We start from the raw sequence: 6,948 nt of genomic DNA on the forward strand, positions 1-6,948 counted from the left end.
GAATGGATAGAGCTGTTTTTTTCTAGTAACAATTCTGGAATGAATACTGAAGATATTCCCTGAGGGTGTGTAAGCACAAATTTTACCAATCTGACCTCTTTGAAGTTGCAGAATGCTTTGAAATTCTTTCAAATTCTAATGCTATCTGGAATATCAGCTCATAGAAAAATAAAATTTACTGTCACCTTAAATAAGACATTTTAATTTTGTTACAATGTACAATTTAGGGTTTGATTAATTATATTATCTAGTTAAAAGTTAATATAAAAGAGTTAGGAGTCTGTTATTAAAAAAAAGCATTAAATCTAAAAAAAAAAAAATCTGTCTTGTCTACTTTTAGCTTCATTCTCCCATATTTTGAAGGGTGTGTAACTTCAGCTCTGCAGGATTGCATGGGGTAAAACTTGTTGCCAACACATGTGAACCATTGCTACATTGTAGGTTGTGATCATTTTGCCCCACTGAAGCCCATGTATCTGACCTTACGTGCCTTTTGAACTAGGAGAATCGGGCTAATTTATTAATGATGATGATTATAATGTATCTGTATAGCACTTTTTACATTTGCAAAGTGCTTTCCAATCCATGTTAGTTACTAGTTATTACAGCTGTAAGGATAAAACACGTCATGTGGATTCATTTTTAATTGGTGCTATTGGTATTTCCTCTGTTATTGCTAATAAATGGAAAATGGTGGTATGAAAGAAATGGTGGTCGTTTCTAAGTATAAGAGTAGGAGAAAAGCAGAACACTGATTATTATTAGCTGTTATTACTGAGGAAGATTGCGGCAGTATGAAACTTACTACGTCACGCTCTGGCTATCACCCTGGCTTTTATGTTCATTACTAAGGCGAAACACCCAGTGGAATCAAGAATCAAACCTCACATTATTACTAGAATGGGCAACCAGGCGGTTGCTTGGTCACTTCTCAGTTCCCTATTTCAGTCTTCTCTAATAATTTCAACATACCTGTTTCTACCACTAGAGCCCCTTCGGTCATCCTGCTCATTACTTGTTTAGCCCTGGTACCTCTCTATAATTAGGAAGCCAGATAATGCCTCTAAGAAATGAACTTTTATTGAATAGAGAATATATGCTAGCCACTCTACTGGGTATGTTCAGTTCATAGTACATGTCCAGTAGCAAATAGATTATATAGCCCTTTTGTAATTAAATTTTTATGAGCACAGGCTTTAGATGCAGTGGTTCCTAACCAGGGGACATTTGGCAAGATCTGGAGATATTTTTGTTTTCTCATTACGTGGGGCAGGAGGCGCTACTGGCATCTAGTGGGTTGAGGCCAGGTGTGCTTCTAAACATCCTAAGATGCACAGAACAGCCCCCAGCCCACCAATAAAGAATTTGCCAGCCCTTAGTAGTACCAATAAGCCTTGAGATATGACTATATAATTAGTTTAGTCCTCCTTTGAAATGGAAGAGACCATTAATAATTACTATAGGATTCAAGGTATAAACTGGAATTGTCCTAGGCTAGTGAGATGTGCAGTGCCTCTACTTATAAATAAATTGGTATAGCTCTCTCACTCACTAGCTGGGAAACCTTGGGCAAGCCATTATTTCTTTCCATTTTCCAGTCTGACTTTATAGATTTGTAAGGAAGATTTAGCAACATAATCTTGAAAAGTTTTAGGGCACAATGTCTGGCATGCCATAGTGCTCAGTAAATAGTTATTATTAATGATAATACCTTTCTTCAATTTCCTTGCCTGTCTTAGTTCATTATTGTGTTGCTAACAGAAATACTTGAAACTGGATGATTTATAAAGAGATAGGGGTTTATTGACTTAGAATTCTCGAGGCTGGAAAGTTAGAAGATGTGTAGGCCTGGCATCAGGCCAGCCTGGCTGATGAGCACACAGAGGATGGCAGGTGGAGGCAGAGAGAGCATGCAGTGGGTAACCAGACCTCATGAGACTAACCCCTTCTCATGAGAACTAGAACTCACTGGGTCTCACAAGACATTATTAATCTATTCATGAGAGTGTTGGCCTCCGTGATGCAATCATCACAATCTAGTCTCTGCCCACCAGGCCTCACCACCTCCCAATATCACATTCTAAAACATGGAACTTTGAAGGATAAACCATTATACAAATCATAACATCGCCCTTCTTCCAGAGACTTAGCTATTAGACTCAGGGGCACTTTTCCTACTGATTAAATTGGGAACGAGGGATAAATCAGCACAGATTTGACAATAAAAAATTCTATTTACCCTTCCATTTTTTTGCTCTCCCTGGGAGGAAAAGAAGTAAGGACAAGGTTTATTACTCCTTACCTACTTCTATTATGAATAATAATCATGTCTCTTAAGTAACAGGTCAGATCTGTTTATAGCTATTCCCCATCTCAATGATCACTGATCTGAAAGCCAGAGGCCCACGGGCTTGGAGTCATTCTGCATGTTCAGATGAATTAATCTCACACAAGACTAAGTACAACAGCTTGAGAGAGAAAAAGAAAAGTCACCTCCAACGATTTCTTTTGGCAGATGGGCAAAGCAGAAAAACCAGGAGGTCCACAGACTTGCCTAGTATCCCATAGGTAATAACAGACAAGCCAAGTTGCATCTCTTTGAAGAGCCAGAGTATTTGATATGGGTCTCACTTATTCAGAGTGCAGGATTCACTCTTTAGAAGGATTGTAATTTACCTCATTTTAAGAGATGAAATCCCCCGGTGAGTGTCTAGAGTCTTGACTGTTGGCTTTTAAATTCCTAGGTAAGATTCCAGGTGCCAGGATCTCATGTTAGTGTGTTTTATATTTTATAAGTTTAAAACCCAGTCCTAAAGAAGAGATGTAACTGACCAAACACTAATGCAACGTTAGTGTTAAATATAGACTTTAAAACTACCAAAACATTAAGAGATGCACTAAAACAAGCAGCCCCCAAAAATATTGTAGATGCATTTCTTCGGGCCTAGAAAGCTTCAGGAACTTCCCTAAAAAATAGCAACTTGGCTACTCGGTGTGTGTGTGTGTGTGTGTGTGTACATGACTTGCACCATATTTTTATATGTATCATCTCCTTGTAGAAAAAACTAATCGCATTATTTTCCTTTAAATTAGCTTGGCTGTACGCTGATAGGACATGATTTACGATCCTTTCTAATTTTATTTGCCCACATGTACATTAATTAGGAAAGGGACTTTAGTTCATGAGCATGGAGCTCTCCTCCCTTTGAAATTATGTCTAAGAGTGGCACATAGCAGCCTTATTGTCATAACCAGTGAGAGAAAATGTTTGTTCATTCCCATTTTTTTCCCTGGGCTTCATCCATGGGGATATGTCTGCCGAAACACGAAATCTTAGATGTCTAGAGAAAAGTCTGTGAGCTTGTTTTTGAGCGTAAGCTGCTCTGAGATGAACTCTAGCAGATTTATGTTCATAATACGGAGTCTAGTCTACATAAAGAAAGAAGGTAATAGTGAAAAACATAGCCCCACAATTTGTTAGGTTATGCAATTATCATGTGACTAGGGTATCATCAAACTGCAAAGAATATGAATAACTCAGCCAGTAGCTGGTCTTAGTGCGGAGCAAAAAGAACAAGAAAATTAAAAAAAAAAAGATGTATAAACATATAAGAGGATTAAACTGTTCCCATTTTAGGCTTTGCTTTCATGCCTTACATTTAATGTTATGTAATATATTTTTATTTTGAAATTCATATTTATTACTTAAAATAAATTGAAGAATCCAGAGACTTACAATGAACAGTTATCTATCTGCTCACCAGCTTCCTTCAGTTCTTCCAGATGTAAGTATCCAATGTTAACAATTTAAGGTGAATTTTTCTACATGCATGCATTTATTAGTATCATATATAAATACACATAAGTTTGTTTTCTTTTTAAAATAAAACCGAAATAGGGAGCAGCATAATGGCTATGACGCTGGACTCCCATGTAGTCAACTGCGATTTGAGTCCCAGACCTGGTGGCTTAAACTCATGCTGGGCGTGTGTGCATGCGCGCCCAATATCCTGAGAAGAGAATGGAGGAGAAGGGGTTGTGGTGTGGCCATCTTTCCTGGAGGGTGATCTCTCGCTTTTTATCTCTCTGTCTCTCTCTGTCTTTCTGTCTCTCTGTCTCTCTCTGTCTCTCTCTGTCTTTGCTATAGTGTATAGACCCTATAGCAAAAACCTCTCCAAAAAAAATTAAATAAAAAAAATCATAATAATACCATGCTTATGACCCTGTAAACTGTGCATATACGTGCATCTCTCTGTACATGTGTGTGCGTGTGTGTGTGTGTGTGTGTGTGTGTGAGTGGTGTTGTAGACAGGGTCTCCCTGCATGGTAATCCTTCTGCCTCTGCCTCCCTGGTAGCTGGGACCACACACACACACACACACACCATGCCAGGCTCCTTCAGACAGGGTCTTGCTGTATTGCCCACATTTGCAGTGAGCTCAAGATCCTCTGGCCTCAGCTGTTGAGCAGCGGGGATTACAGACATGCACCACCACACCCAGCTGCTTAGGGCTTCCTGTGTGGCCTCAGCCTATCAGTGTCAGTGGCTAGCATGGGCTACCATGGCTCTGCCTACTCTTTAGACATTTTTTTTTACTTAAAACAGTATGGTGGTTTCTTTAGGCCACCTCTAAATAATAATCCTCCTTTTAAATTCCTATGTAAATTCCATATAATGTCAGATCATATCACAAAGCATTCAGCTTTTTCTCTATTAATGACATTTGGGTTATAGCCAGATTATTGCTACCGGAAACAAAAGTAACACTTGCTTGCAAGTGTAAGTTCAGTACCTGATATTAATAAAACCTGGTCTAGGTGGATTCTAAAGAGGAAACGTGGAAGGCCATAATGAACTTCATGTGACTTCCTCTACAATAATTACATCTGGGCTACCCAGATGTGGCAGGTAGGTAAGGCAACTGGATCCCACATAGCTGACTGTGTGGTTCAAGTCCTAGACCTGGAGGCTTGAAAAACGTGCCATGTGTGCATGCCCAAAATTCCAAAAGGAGAAAGAGAGGAGAAGCGATCACAGCGTGACCATCGCTCATAGGGTGCTGTCTCACTTTCCTTTATTTCTCTCTCTCTCTGGTGAGTACACAGGCCTTCTAGCAAATGAAAATAATCGTATTCCTCTATCTGAATACATATTCATTTTTAGTACTCAATGGTGAAATAAGGCTCTATTTATAAATGAATGATGGGAAGCAGAGACAGTCATTTACAACACACACACACACACAGACACACAAAATGATTAGAAAGATTTGTCATTTATTTACCCAGAATAATCTCAAGAGCACTCTTTTACATCCAAAGACTTCTTTACCCAATCATAGTTTAAGGTGCGTATGTGAAAGAGGGAGCCTCAAATCCAAATATTATTCAGGTCTATGATATTTTAATATTTGCTTGGGGGCCAGTAGATGATACAGTGATTAAATGCTGGGTTCCCCCATGGGCAACCGTGGTTTGAGTCCTGGACCTGGCGGCTTGAAACTCATGTTGGGCAAGTGTGCATGTGTGCCCAAAATCCCGAGAGGAGGATGGAGGAGAAGAGGAGGGATTGCAGCATGGCTATCCCCTTTGGAAGATGATTTCTCACTTTCTTTCTCTCCCTCTGTTTCTCTGGGGAATTCATGCACCCTTTTGCAATGCTCCCCCCCCCAAAAAAAAAATTCATATACCATTCAATTCATCTTGGGTACAAAACATTCTTCTTCTACGTTGTTACATTTCAGTTGTGGCATTGGCATCTGAACTTAGTACCTGTGGAGCTGATTTCATTTTTAAAAACAATTAAATTGCTTATCAAATAATGAGTCTGAGACAGCCACGGGTCAAGGCAGTCATCTTGTATTATGAAAACCTCAGTTACAAAATCATCTGATTCATAAGCTTTAGAGGATCTTCCTTATTAATGTTTGATGCTATTTTTTCCCCCAAATCTGTCTTTCAGGAAACACTCGTATTCCCAAATTCTTACACTGATTCCGTTTTCTCTGATTAACAGCATTGCTTATCAAGACAAAGCACACATTTTTTTCTCAACTGCAGTTGCTTTCCAGGTCACGGTCTTCTTTGTCCTTCTCAAGCCCAGGCTCATTTTTCCAGTCTGGAAACTCCACCCTTCCTTTCCTGCCTTTCCCAGTGGTAGAGCTAGCTCAGAGCCCAGCTCAGATACCTGGTAGGCCAGTTCTAGAACCCAGGCAAGTGATGGACCTAGATGGAACAGTAGCTGAGACAGGCAGTGTTCGACTGAGTTCTGAGACCAATAAATAAAACAGAGGATTTAATAAAAGCCGAGTATCAGAGGGTAACTTATTAAACAGGAGGAAGTGTTGCGTGGACAAGCAACCCCCACATTCACAGCTACAGACCCTGTTCCACTCTACACACTCCACTGCTACTGAAGCTGCCTCCCTCAGTGAGCTGGAACTTGGTTTCGTTTGCTACAGGGCGCATGTGCTCCCCAGAGTGGGTGAGAGAAGAGAGAAAAAGTGAGAAATCTTTCCCCAAGGGGATGGCCACAGCATAATCCCTTCATTATCATCTCGAGAATTTGGGCACACATGCACATGCACCGCCGAGTTTTTCTATGCTCCCGAATCCGGGACTTGAACCACGCAGTTGGCCACATGGGATCCAGCTGCCTCAACCACCACACTACCAGCTGGGGCTGGAACTTTTAAGGGAGCTGAGCAAATAAGGACAAACTTGGAGAGACTTATGCCATCTTGCTTCAAGGTAGAGGCATGACTGCCCTGGAGGGAGATGCAACTGCTCTGATATCGAAGAGTGTTGTTAAAGACCAGTGGCTCCTGTCAGTTTCCTCAGACGGCCTGCGCATTTGTCTCAGGTAAGAATAACTCAAAGAGATACACCTGCTCAGGGTTAGTGTTTTGGGCTTCCGCAGAAGAGTGGAGGGCCACAAAGAAGTGTCAG

This window comes from Tupaia chinensis, unplaced genomic scaffold, assembly GCF_000334495.1.
Source record: "Tupaia chinensis unplaced genomic scaffold, TupChi_1.0 Scaffold000484_1, whole genome shotgun sequence".
NCBI classification, from domain to species: Eukaryota; Metazoa; Chordata; class Mammalia; order Scandentia; family Tupaiidae; genus Tupaia; species Tupaia belangeri.